Here is a 12,332-nt window from a genome sequence, read left to right as displayed (position 1 = left end):
ACTTGTGCGACTTATGCGACCTATGCGACCTACGACCTATGCGACCTGCGACCTATGCAACCTGTGACCTATGCAACCTACGACCTATGCGACCTATTCGACCTACAACCTATGCGACCTTTGTGAGTCACGGAGTCACACAGTTGCATGAGGGACTGACAATAATGAAGGCGACTTTGTGACTTTGCAACTCGGAAGGTCGCGGGGTCACATGATAGTTGAGCGGTTGGAGGTGCGACTACATGACCTTGCGACCTATGCGACCTGCGACCTATGCGACCTGTGACCTATGTGACTTGTGACCTATGTGACCTATGTGACCTGTGACCTATGCAACCTGTTGTGGAGCACTTGGAAGGTATGCTTTTGACAAGCAATTTAGTGGTTTTTCAGTAATATTTCTAACCTTTTCTGCATTATGAGTTTAAAGAAGATAAGGGTTTTGATAAAATGTGTGAAAATGGACAAACGAAGCTCAAGTACTAATAATTGATGTTTTCTATGCAGGAGGACGTGGAAACAAGGAATCGTCGATTAAAAATAAGAAGCGAAAGGAAAGTAACTGCTGTCCCTTCGACAGGGAACCGGATGCGGACAAGATCAAGCAAAATTAGAGCCGAATAGTCCAGGGAAAGAATGCAGGATATCGAGTCGGAGAACGCAAGAAAGGAAAGAGAAGAACTGAACGATTAGCGAATCCCTCAGGATCTTTGATCCTGAGGGATCGCTGCTTTAACTTATCTTTTGCATCTAGATATCTCCGTCATTTCTGTTATATAAAGGTACCACGCCATTGAGCGTGGGGGGACGACTATTTTTGTAATTATAAGTTTCAGAACAAACTCTGATCATTGAGTCTCGTTGAGACCTGATTCTGTTACACTTTTGTTAATGCAATTAATATAAAAGACTTGGTGTTCATTTCGTCTCTGCATCTGGAGTAACTTAAGGCAGTGTACCATTGGTAGCCAAGGGCCCAGCTCCGACGGACACTTGCTGTTGTATTATTATATGGTGATTTGTGTGTGGTTTGCTTATTTCCATTGTTTAAGTAATCTGATATATCTTTTATATGATAGACTATGCTTCATAATTGATATCTGAATCTGAATGAGCTCCTTATCTCATGTCTCTGTATTACGCAAAGTGAATCTATTTGAAATGCATCTATTTCCATAGCAGGATATTGGTATGAATGTTATCATCATTAGATTCATATGAAATAGTATTTGCAAGGCTTGAGGACAATATTACTTCGTTCAGAATCATAGTCACATCATCCATTACTCTCAGATTGCTACAGTAGTATAGGACGTGTACATATGAATGAGTGTTGCTGTTCCATTTTACTGCTGTTCCATTTGAGTGTTGATGTTCCATTTGCGTGTTGCTGTTCCATTTTATTACTACTGTTCCATTTGATTACTGCTGTTCCATTTGACTACTGCTGTTCCATTTCATAATTGCTGTTCCATTTTACTTTTGGTTATCTGCCTTTATTGCTTTTGGTGTGATAGCAGGCCTAAGGCTGTAGTGAGCCCAGCAAGACGCTGCCTAGCTCCCAGACCTATAAGTCCATGCTTGGATTTCCTTTCTTTATCAGTTTCTAAAGGGATGGGTTATTGTTTCCGCACCCTTGACTGATAAACTGCTTTGTGTGATTTTATCTTTTGGGTTGATTTAGTTACAACTTAGTATCTGTTTCCTTTCAAGTCATTAGAACACTATACTACCGAGCATTACTTGGACAAACAGCCTCGGATTGAGTTACTCCTTGCAAGAACAAAACGTTCCCGGATTGACTTAATAATGTGGAATAATTGGTGGTGTGAGAGACCCTAGTTACAACTCTACATTTTGGCGCCGTTGCTGGGGAGGAGTAATAGCCATTTGTCCTTTACAGAGTAGTGCGCAAATCTGCTAGGAGGGAGTTGGATTTTAAAAACGGAAGGTAAGAACCTGTGTACGGAGCATGTAAAAGCCCTGCTCCACCGTCCGCTCTCTTAGTAGAATTGCTGGTTGATAGGATTTAGTAATTTTCTTAGAGTGCATGACTAAGCAGAAAAAGCTAGAAAAGAATATCAAACCTCCAGTCAAACCTGAGAAAGCCAAAGGACCGGTGACCCTTGGCAGAACAACCTTTATAGACGAAATCTACAAGAAAACTGAATCTCAGCCGTCAGTAGGCTTCAGAAAAATTAATTCCAAACAGCCTACTAGTTCCCTTCAGGCTACAGCATCACCATCTGGAGCCTTTGCTGAGGTACACAGCCAGACTAATGAACAGGACTATCAAGAAATTGAAAATTCTGTGACAGAACGGCTGCAGGAAGGGAACTTAAGTAACCTTTGTGAAGGAGAAGGGGAAACAGGGGAAATAGAGGAACCAAGGTCTCCTTCTAGGATAATCCAGCTGTTAAACAGCCCAGATAAGGGGAGCGCAGCTAGAGTTAATACTGAAGGCACCCCATTCCTTCAGATAGAAATTCCAGCGCTAGAAATTCCAGATAAGGGAAGTGTCATTAAACCAGCCCCTGCCAAGGCCGTCCCTTCTCAACCTAGGAACACCCTCCTAGAAATCCCGGAAGGATATTGGCACATATTTGATCCCATGGCGCAGAATCAGCCAAATACCCAAACTTCTACATTACAATATCCTATAGTAGATTTTGCTGTGAATGCACCTATGAAGGCGATTCCTCTTCAACACATCCCAACGTTTCATGGACTCACATCAGAAGACCCTGATGCATTCTTATTTGAATATGATGTGTTATGTAGGGGGTACGATTACACCACTAACCCCCAGAAATTAAAGTTGTTTCCCTCTACTTTGAAGGGAGCAGCTCTGAGATGGTTTATGGGTTTAGGTGGTGGAGTCATAAACAATTGGGAAGAGATGAAAGAAGCCTTTCTCAAGAAATATCAGGATTACTGTAGGTCAAGAGAACTGAAAGATGAAATTTTCCAAATGACGGCCAAACCAAATGAAACTCTAGAGGAATATGTAGAACGCTTCCAGTATAATTTACAGAGATCCCCCTATGCATCATTACCTTTGCCTGATAATGTGTTGAAAACTGCATTAATCAGAGGTATGAAAGAACAGTGGATTGAAACATTGAATATCATGGGAAAAGGGGATATTTACCAAGAGAATTTTGCTGATATTATTAAGTTATGCATCAGGAGTTCAAGGGGTAGCACAAGGATAAAACCAACAGAATACGACCGGTTTGTTAGAGATAATAAAATTTCAGCAGAGGGAGTAACACGTGTAGAACTTGGGAATTTATTAGAAAATTTTAAAACTGATATTCTAGGGACATTAACTACACAGCTTGATATTGTGCAGGCTAGACAAAAGCAGATGGAGGCGGAACAAAATCTGGCAATTTTTTGCCCCCGATGCAGAAAAAAACACAGCCACAAGGAATGTCCACTAGATTCAGTTCAAGCATGTGCCATCTGTACGAAATATCATCTTACTGAAAGCTGCCCCTCACTTCCTGGATTGAAGGCAGTATACAAAGAAGCAGAAGAAGAGCCAGAGCCAGCATACTTTGTTAACCAGCGTCGCCAATGGAAACCTAGGAAACCAGGTATGTTTTCGGATCCAACCTCTTCCTTTCAGCCTCCACAGTATAATACTCAGCAATATGGTATGTGGCAAAACCAATCTGCACCCCCATTTTCAAACTGGTCATCACAGCCATTTCCTTCTTCGAACCCATGGATGAATCAAACAAGCCAATTCGGTTGGCCAAATTTTCCTTATGCCCCACCATACTGGCAAAATAATTCATATCCTCCACAATGGATTCCCCCTACTTCACAAGGTTCACCCTGGCAGACCAATTGGCCAAGATCGACATATCAATCAACAGGAACTATCCCACTCCCTCAACCAACTCTGCCGGCTTTACAACAAGATCCTCAGTCTAATCTGAGACCGCAACTCCCAGCCCAACCCAATCCCAATCCTAATAATAGACCAGTCCAATCCATCCAAATCATAGACACATCAGAAATTGGATCTGACCTAGGGGAGTGCAATGATCTTCAGTTACGATCTGGACGTATAATAGAAACAAAGGGAGACAAAACAATTCACATTGAAGATCAGTTACCAATAGAACAACCCCCACAACAGAAGGATGAAAACAAAGAGCAGACCCATCAACAAGCAAGTACATCCTCTCCTCCTTTCCTAGAACGATTAGTCATACCACGACCAATACAATCTCCAGACTTTGACATTCTGGGAGAGTTACAAAATCTGTACATAAAGATTCCATTCCTCCAAGCCATACAAGATATTCCTATATACGCAAAAACTATAAAAGAACTATGCATAAAAAAATCAAGGAGGAATACAAATACTAACCCTAGAGTCCAAGTAGTTGGTACTTTATCCGACCTATTATCAGGAAAAGAGACACCTATCAAATACGAAGATCCCGGGAACCCAATTGTAACTGTCCAAATCTATGGTCAAACCCTGACTAACGCTTTAGTCGACCTGGGAGCTGCAATCAACATTTTGACAACCTCCACCTGCCAAAAGCTTGGCATCACGTCAGTAGAACCTACTTCTACTCTATTAGAATTGGCAGATCGATCTGTAGTTCGACCAGAAGGTACTCTATACGATGTCATGGTTTCTGTAGATTCCTGGGAATATCCCACAGATTTCCTGGTAATTAATCCTAAAATCCAATTAGATGGACATCCGTTAATCCTAGGCAGACCTTGGCTTGCTACTACCGATGCCTACATCGGTTGCCGGCAGGGAAACATGACTATAACTAAAGGACCAGACGTTAAAAATTTAATTTTATATCCTCCAGCACAGCCAAGCCTACCGATGATTAAAACTAATCACTATCCTGTGTCATATCTTACTAACAATATCATATCTCCATTGACTGTACAGAAGGCTTTAGATTTTAAAGATCAAACAGAAGATGACGCCATTAACAACTTCATTAGTCAAACTGAATCTAGAACACATATGCAGTGTTTTATGATAGAAGCAGCATTCGACAACGAGCTAGAAGAAGATCCTTTAAAAGATCCACATGATCAAACAATACCAGTAACTGTTGTTGCCAATAGCAAAGTAGTGGAAATTGAACCTGGTAAGACTCTAAATATTAACGCCAACCTTACACCAGATCAAGAAATAAAGCTTGTTAATCTGTTACAAAAATATAAGGGAGCATTTGCGTGGGATTACCCTGACATGAAGGGGATTGATCCTCAATTATGCACCCACCACATCTATATAGAAAAAGATGCAAGACCTGTCCGTCAGCCACAAAGAAGACTCAACCCTCATCTAAAAGAGATAGTAAAAGCCGAACTTCAGAAGCTTTTAGATGTTAATTTTATTTACCCTATCTCTGACAGTAAATGGGTCTCTCCCCTTGTGGTGGTACCCAAGAAAAATGGAAAATGGAGGATTGGCGTGGATTACAGGGAGTTAAACAAGGCCACACAGAAGGATCACTTTCCTCTCCCATTTATAGATCAAGTATTGGACACTTTGGCAGGGAAGAATTTTTTTTCTTTTCTGGACGGCTTCAGCGGATATAACCAAATCCAAATTGCCCCTGAAGACCAGGATAAAACTACCTTTACTTGCCCCTGGGGAACGTTTGCCTATCGAGTATTACCCTTCGGCCTATGCAACGCCCCTGCTACATTTCAAAGGGCTATTCTAAGCATCTTTGCAGATCTAATAAACGATGGAATTGAGGTGTACATGGATGACTTTACACCATATGGGGATGAATTTGATCCAGCTCTGGACACCTTGGAAAAAGTTCTACAACGTTGCATCGCTACCAGACTTTGCCTGAGCCACGAAAAATGCTACATGATGATGACGGAAGGGCTCATTCTAGGGCACTACATTTCAGTAGCTGGCATCTAGGTAGACCCTGCTAAAATTCAGATTCTTTTGCTCATCCCTACCCCCATTACTCAAACAGAGGTACGTAGTTTCCTTGGATTTTCTGGATATTACAGACGATTTATAGAACATTATTCATGAATTGCTGCACCTCTATATGCCTTAACTGGTAATGTTGATTTCTTGTGGACAGAGAAATGTGATCAGGCTTTTAAGGAGTTGAAAAAGTTGGTGTCAATAGCCCCAGTCCTTCGAGGACCAAACTGGAATTTGCCATTCCAGATCTCATATGATGCCTCGGATACAGCAATCGCTGCAGTCCTGGGGCAAGAAGAGGATAAGAAGCCATACGCTATTTACTATATTAGCAAAAATTTATCCTCTGCCGAACTCAATTATACTGTTACAGAAAAGGAATTCCTGGCTGTAATACATGCTGTTAATAAATTTAGGCATTATATTACAGGTTATCCTGTTGTGTTATATACAGATCATTCTGCTATCAAATATTTAGCAAATAAACCTGTTACGAATGCTAGAGTAACTCGATGGTTGATCTTGTTGCAGGAGTTCGATATCACAATCAAGGATCGACCTGGCAAGGAAAACCCTGTAGCCGATTTTCTCTCAAGAATACCCAAATCAATTGAAACAACAGCGGTAGAAGATCAATTTCCTGATGAACACCTGTTTGCTGTTGCCATTCGAACACCCTGGTATGCTGATGTCGCCAATTACCTTGCAGTAGGTAAGTTACCAAAACACCTAACCCCTCAGGAACGAAAGCAGATTGTTCAAAAAAGCACTCGATTTTCGTGGATTGGAGGCCATTTGTTCCATACAGGGGCAGATATGCAAATCAGGAGGTGTATTCGAGAGGATGAGATTCTAGACATCTTAAAAGCTTGCCATGACGGACCATGCGGGGGGCACTTTGCCGAAAAAAGAACAGCACATAAAGTACTACAGACAGGATACTATTGGCCTACAATTTTTAAGGATGCGAAAAAGTTTGTACAAGCCTGTGACAGCTGCCAGCGAGCAGGAAAACCTGGTCAAGCCGATGAAATGCCTCTGAGACCAAAATTGGTTATTGAGCCATTTAAACGATGGGCTCTCGATTTCGTCGGGCCCATTAATCCACCATCAAACCAGAGAACATACATTCTGGTGGCAACAGACTATGTTACTAAATGGGTTGAGGCTGAATCATTATCTAAGGCTACAGAAGACTCGGTAATACAATTCTTGTTCCATTTGTTTGTACGTTATGGACTTCCAAGAGAAGTAATTACAGATGGTGGACCACAATTTGTTGGAAATAAACTAGCTGCAACACTTAACAATTATCATGTCCAATATAAGATCACTACTCCCTACCATCCGCAGGCAAATGGGCAAGTAGAAAGTAGCAACAAGGTAATCGAGTCAATCTTAACAAAGACTATTGCATCACATAGGCGTGATTGGGCTGCTCGGCTACCTGAAGCACTGTGGGCCTATAGAACCACATGGAGAAGTACGACAGGCTATTCGCCTTATCAATTGGTGTTTGGAAAACAACCAGTCTTTCCCATTGAATTTGAAATCCAAACGCTACGAACTGCACAAGAAGTCGGCCTAGATCTGAGTGAGGCACAAATCAATCGACTACAACAGATCAATGAATTGGACGAAATTAGGCTCTCTGCATTACAAAACACAGTGTTAATTCAACAGCAGCGAGCTAAGTGGCATGATGCACTGATAAAGAATAAAGTCTTCCATGAAGGAGACTGGGCTCTGTTATACGACTCTCGGTTCCAGGACTTCCCGGGCAAACTTCAGACTCGATGGTTAGGACCATATGAAATCCAGAAGGTGCACGACAATGGGACCCTTACCCTGATCACAATTGATGGTTCTGGACAAGCGTTCAAAGTAAATGGCCACCGAGTTCGTCTCTATCGAAAACCTCTTACTCGGGAATCCTTCTGTCAGCAGCTACAACAAGATATTGATTTGGAGATCTTAGGAGAGGAAGCGAAATCTTCCTCACCTATAACTTAAGCAACTCATTTTTTTTCATAACTTGTACATAACATCCTGTACATATGTTCTTTTGATTCTTTATTTGCATTCTCAGTATTTTTGTTACCTTATTTGCATGATACTTGTGTGATTTTGCTGTTCCTTTTCAAAAGGAACAACACTCGTCTGATTCTGCTGTTCCTTTTCAAAAGGAACAACACTTGTGTGACTTTGCTGTTCCTTTTCAAAAAGGAATAGCACTTTTGCGCTTTGCTGTTCCTTTGCGAAAAGGAACAACACTTTTGTGTTTTACTGTTCCTTTGCGAAAAGGAATAGCATTTGGATTTTTGTTGTTCCTTTGCGAAAAGGAACAACACTTTTGTGTTTTACTGTTCCTTTGCGAAAAGGAACAACACTTTTGGATTTTTGCTGTTCCTTTGCGAAAAGGAACAACACTTTTGGATTTTTGCTGTTCCTTTGCGAAAAGGAAGAGCACTTTTGGATTTTTGCTGGTCCTTTGCGAAAAGGAACAACACTTTTGGATTTTTGTTGTTCCTTTGCGAAAAGGAACAGCACTTTTGTGCTTTGCTGTTCCTTTGCGAAAAGGAACAACACTTTTGGATTTTTGCTGTTCCTTTGCGAAAAGGAACAACACTTTTGTGCTTTGCTGTTCCTTTGCGAAAAGGAACAACACTTTTGTGCTTTGCTGTTCCTTTGCGAAAAGGAACAACGTTTTTGGATTTTTGCTGTTCCTTTGCGAAAAGGAACAACACTTTTGTGCTTTGCTGTTCCTTTGCGAAAAGGAACAGCACTTTTGTGCTTTGCTGTTCCTTTGCGAAAAGGAACAACACTTTTGTGCTTTGCTGTTCCTTTGTGAAAAGGAACAACACTTTTGTGTTTTGCTGTTCCTTTGCGAAAAGGAACAACACTTGTGTATTTCTTTTGTTAGAAACAGAATTTGAGTGTCTCTGCTATTCCTTTCCCACAAGAAATGGCATTTAGGATTTCTTGTTGGATTCTTCTCTCAAAGAGAATGCCATCGGTATCTTTTTGCTCCTATTGGGATGTTTTGCGACCATGCTCTCCTAAATCTTTTAGATACAGCAATGAGTTTATGCAATGAACATAAAACATGATATACCGAAATCAGCATATCATAAATCGCTACTATTTTAAAAGCCAGTATATATAAGAGGACAAGAGGAGGGACATTAACTTTCATCTTCGCTGTCATTGTCTTATTCCCGAACCTTGGTTTGGTAATTTTTATCATGACGATTTCCCTAAAATCTTTCTTGATCATTACTGAGGAATATGAGCAAACGATTTATATCTGTCTGTTGGGATTATAAGACTTCTTCCACCATTCCCCGCTCTTAAGGAGTGCGGAACCACCCTTATGTGTAAATAAGCAAAAAAGAAAAGTGTGCTGCAAAAGAAGAATAAAAACAAAATATGAATGGTCAAATGCAGGATAGGGGGTCTCATTCAGAGCCAGCCTACCATGATCATAAGGATGGAAGCAAAGTGGCATTCCCATTACGGCCACCACACCAGGGATATGGTCCAAAGGTAAATTAACAAGCAAACCTTGGAACAGGAGGTCTCATCACGAGCCGGCCTGACCACGTTTCGTGCCTACCTTGTGAATGGCATTATGGCCATCTGGTTACCAAGCCAGCATAATGGCCTGCATTTTGACAAAGCACTCTTCAGAATATACACAAAGGATCATGGTTCCGGAGGGTGAAATAAACAACTCTGCCAAGGTTATGAACACCTGTTGGCAGCAGAGCTCTGTTAATGGCATTGGAGTCGTAATATTTACACCAACATGTATTATATTAAATCTTTCTGTCTCTTATATCCTTTGCATGTATCATATGTCACACCCCGATATATTTATCGCATGAACATTATCACCAATCATGGCAATGGAACTGACAATGACTACTGGAGACTTGGTACAGTTGACAGATGTCCAACCCCTCGGTTCCTCATTATATCACACAGGCTTATCTAAAACACGATCCACTTTTCTGCCTCGGTTTCGACACTTCATTGTCTTTTTACAAAATGGCATAATTCCACCTGCTGTACTTTATGATTTGATTCCCGACTGGCTGCTGATCCTCTCTTTGACGGCTAGGGGCAGCCTATCAGATCGCGGGGGGGGAGGTAACCTCATCACTCCAATGATTACGTGGTTGCACACCATTCGGGCAAGATAATGGCACGATTTAACGGTATGATGATCTCATTCTACGGAGACTGCCATCCACGATCTTTCTTTTTGTTGCATGCTCTGCGAAGATCCTTTCCAAAATTGGCATCGATCATCCTCTCTGCTTGGTAAATACTGCAAACAGTTGCTGTTCCATTTCTGAGTTCTATTTCTGAAGTAAGCTATGGGCGGGAAGACAGTCTGAAGCGAACTGCACAAGCTGACAGTGTCCGCTGCTGCCTGCGAAATCCTGGAAAATGCAAGATGGGTGAATTACTTCAACCGCCTGCAAGAATCAAACGAGGCTGTAGCGCTGGAATTCCTACAGAATTTGCAGGAAAACTATTCTATAGTAGGAGGGAAGCGGATAGTGGTTACAGAGGACATCATTGCAGAAGTCTCAGGATTACTAGCTGCTGGACCCAAATGGAAGCTGAAGAAGGAAAGATTGCAAAAAGCCATGGAAATGTTCCAGAGCGAAGGCCAAAACTTGACAGTCAAAGGGAAAGGAGTTCTACCGGCAACACTTGGGGAACCCTGGACCGAGCTGGCGAAGATAGTGCAAAGTTATATCACCTGCGAAGGGAGGAAAGATGTGGTAAGGCCTCTTCACTTAAAACTTTTAACTGTTTTAAAAGGAAAATGTTCTGTAAATCTCCCTGCCCTTTTAAATTCGCTGTTACATGACGCGGCCCGAAGCCTGAAGAAGGCCCAACACACAGATGCAGTTGTTAGCCACCACGGATTGATTCGGCTAATAATAAGCCACAGTCTTACCCAACAGCAAAGCACTTGGGAGGAATTGATTGAAACAGTTAAAGAGGGACTGGCTGTACCACCCCCAAAACCTGAACGATCCTCCAGCACGCCGGAACGTTTAGAGAAACGTAAGAAGCCAGCAGCAGAAAGACATGCTGCTTCAAAACGGAAACAATCCTCTAGCACGCCGGAACGTTCAAAGAAACGCAAGAAGTCAGCGGCGGAAAAACATGCTGTTTCGAAACCGAAGCAACCCTCCGATACGCCAGAACGACCAGAAGAACCCAGAGAACCTGTTGGTACTCCCAACCTACCTGAAAGACCAAGGAAGTTAGCCTGGTTGGCTCGAATACGAGGAAGGTTGGAAAGGATTAAGGAAACTACGGCCCAACCAATCGAAATTGAGGACGAACCTCCGGAACTAGAAGGTGGATTCTTCGAAGGAAATGCTGAGCAATCAGAGGCTGGGACTGACCAGCCAGAAGGAGGAATTGAAAAAGGACATGAACACTTTGAGGGAGAAGAGGCCACCAAGCAAGGCAATCAAGAAGAAGAAATTGCACAATCTATGGGTAGCCCGTTGCAAGACCCTCCAGGAGAAGAGGAATTGGCAGCAGTTCTGACCAATATGGGAGAATATGGCCAGGCTTCCAGCACAGGAGGTGCCCCTGACGGTCCCGCAGAGGGAGAATTACCTGAGGAAATGCATGCAGAAGAGGCAGGGGAAGAAAACCTGCCTGGCTATGATAATGAAGTGGAAGACAACAATCCGGGACAATCTGTCCCCAGGACGCCAGAAGATATCCCAGAAGAGGAAGAAGAAGTAAGATTGAGGGCCAAACCCTCTGCCGAGACAAGGGAAATTGAAAAATTGAGAAAAAAGCAGCAGAGGATGCTGGGCACGATAGCCAGACTTCGGCAACAAATTCGAATGTTGAAAGCCAGTCTGAGAATATAAAAGACTGCAAGGAAAAGGAGGAGGACCACGGCAGCAAGAACCCCGAGGACAAGAATTCGTTTTGATGGTCGAAACCCCATCAGGAGACCTACTGTCGAGGAACAGTCTGCTGTTCCAAATGATAATGAGGAACAAGGCGCTGTTCCAAATGACATGGAGGGACAGACTACTGTTCCATCTGGCCCTGAGGAACGAATGGACATTCCAATGGAACAGCAAGAGGCTCCGGTGGCAGAAAGACCACAACAACCCTTTGTTCGCATTAAGAAGGAAACAGAAAGCAAAGAGGCTCAAACAGAAGCACCACCCTCGGGTGTAATTTGGGTCCGAAACTCCAAGCAACGTAATAGAAAGGTCCAGGCTAAACTTCCAGCCTCTACGGCTGTGTGGAAGAAAGACCCAAAAACCAGAACCTTGCATAAAATGATGAAGGAAGCCCAGCAGGAGGCTGAGCAGTTGCGGGA

The sequence above is a fragment of the Pinus tabuliformis genome, chromosome 2_2, assembly GCF_031772625.1.
Source record: "Pinus tabuliformis cultivar Carrire ecotype Pingquan chromosome 2_2, CPIR1, whole genome shotgun sequence".
NCBI classification, from domain to species: domain Eukaryota; kingdom Viridiplantae; phylum Streptophyta; class Pinopsida; order Pinales; family Pinaceae; genus Pinus; species Pinus tabuliformis.
Note: the sequence above shows the minus strand (reverse complement) of the source record.